The sequence below is a fragment of the Mus pahari genome, chromosome 7 (genome assembly GCF_900095145.1).
Source record: "Mus pahari chromosome 7, PAHARI_EIJ_v1.1, whole genome shotgun sequence".
Lineage (NCBI taxonomy): Eukaryota > Metazoa > Chordata > Mammalia > Rodentia > Muridae > Mus > Mus pahari.
In genome coordinates, this window is record NC_034596.1 from 24,269,025 (window position 1) to 24,271,553 (window position 2,529).

Sequence of the window (2,529 nt, forward strand, 5' to 3'; positions counted from 1 at the left end):
CACACACACACACACACACACACACACACACACACACACACACACACACACACACATCTGTCAAGCACCAGGGAATTTAAGTTTTGGGAACCATTTAGGACTGAATTAAAAAAAAAGAACTTCATGGCCATCCTTTTATTTCACCTTGTTGTTTGAAGAAAGAGGGAAAATGCATTTTCTATGAGTTCTATCTAACGTTACAGATAGAATTTGTCCTGGGCTCTGTAAATTGCGGATACTCCATCTTGCTATGTCTTGTAAACTTATGAAAGGTCCCTTTTGTACAGAGGTAGATTTTAAATAATGTCTGAGTGCTTCTGCCTCCACTTTCAGCCTTCCCTATTGGGGAGTGGACCATGAGTGTGAGCCCCACTGCTTCTCAAAGAACAAAGAGATAGTCTTCTCAGGAGAATCCTCCTCTACTGGCAGAGAGCTGTGCTAGATGACCTAATAGGTCCTTTCTAGCTCTAATTTCTGTGATTCTATGAAAATCATCACCCACCATAAGAAACAGATGTTGGCTGGAGAGACAATGGCTGTGAGGCTCAGCTCTCCCACCCAGCCCCCTTCAGGGCTGTGGCAGCCACCTCTTTTACTCCCCCACTTCCCCACTTGGTGGCAGCTGATGAGATATTTATAGCCCTCTTCCTCCTGTTGCCAATTATAATTATCAATATCTTTACTGATTAAAAAAAAAATGGGAAGGGGGAGACATCATCGGGGTTGTGAACCGTATATGGGAAGCCAAGTTTGGGTTGGACATGAAAATAGTTTCTTCTAATTATGGACAAAAGAGAGGTGTGTCCGATGGTGAGGCTGGCACCAAAGCTGCGTGCACGTGGCCTCTAGAGAGAACTTTTGTCACTCTTTATGCACCTTGCCAGACAAACTGAGCCAGAGACCTTCTGAGTGGCAGGCCTTGTGGACACTGACAATGTGGCCTGTACTGTACCGGGCTAGAGTGCTGCTTTAAATATAATAAATAAAAGTGAAATCTTCCACAAGGCAACGCAGCTTAGTAATTGCTGTTTGGGGCTCACGCCTCTGCAGTTACCCAGCTCAGCGTTTCGTGCCCAGCTGCAGTGAAGCTTTTGCCAAATATAGATAAATGAAGTTAACGTTATTGGCAGCCACTAGTTCTGTGTCCCTGTTTCGAGTTTATGGATTTCATAGGAATGGCATTACTCTATCCCCGCGGCAGACGATTGTTCTTCTGAAGTGAGAACTTTCTTTATGGGGCGATCCATATGGCTTCTTGACCTATGATTTGGGTCAGTGAGGTCTATGGTTTCTGCTTGAGCTCTGGGTCAGTGGACATATGGATGGAGACAGTGCAGGTTCCTAACTCTATCCAGGCATTTTTAAAAGTTTCCTAGCCTTCAAGGAATGTTCAATTAAAAAAAAAAAAAAAATCTGCCACGCTCCCGAGCATATCAAGTCTTGTGAGCTGCATGCTGGTGGGAGTCATTTCTGCTCTCCTGCCGAAATGCTATCACCTAAGAGCAGTGCTTGCCTGTAGCATTTTATTTCAGATGACTATGTCAGGAGGCGATGCAATTTTCTGTTAGGAAGACACTATAAATTATGGTTCTTGGAGCTAAGCATACTCTGAAGAGCCAGACATCAGTCCCACAGTTCCTTTCTTGTCGAAGGCTGATGGCTGCAGGCTTCCTTTTGATTGTCTTTGGATGAGCATGATGCTTAGCCTTTCTGAGGCAGATGGTCCTGTGATCTGCTCTGAGAGCTGAAGATAAACAGTGATTAGACACCATTACTTGGCTGGTGTGAGTGGATGGACACTGAGCTTCCCCTGGGCTTTCCCTTTGTCCTAGACTTGGGGATGCTGCCCCACCCTCTTTCCTAACTCTTTACCATTTGGGTGGCTTGCTGCTTTGGGAGGAACACATTCTAGAATGTGCACAGGTGCAAGAAGAGTGGGAAAATGACATGATTGGCATGATCTTATGACGAGTCAAAGTGAAACTTATTTATAAACGCACCCAGTTGGACACAGACAAGCGTAGTGTCCTGGAAGTACTTGGCTGGGTTCTCAGTGCCCTGGTCACTGTGGACACTACTGACCCCTTACAGTAAGGTCACTCTTTCCTGTCTACTTACCAACTTTTCTTCATATGAGATTGGAACCAAGTCCCATATTGTTCTCCATTTTCCTCCCTTTCTCTCTCACCTCTTTTCCTCTATCTCCCTTTCTTTCTTTTACACTCTTATTTTTCTTCCTACTTAAATGGCAAATATAATTTAACAATGGGACAACGATTAAAGTACTGTAAATACATCATTTTTAATTCATAAAGCTTTGGAGGTAGCCTCTGTAGGAAAACGGACAAACACAGAAGTGGATGCTCACAGTCAGCTATTGGATGGAACACAGGGCCCCCAATGGGGGATCTAGAGAAAGTACCCAAGGAGTCGTAGGGGGCTGCAACCCTGTAGGTGCAACAACAATATGAACTAACCAGTACCCCCTGAGCTCGAGTCTCTAGCTGCATATGTAGCAGAAGATGGCCT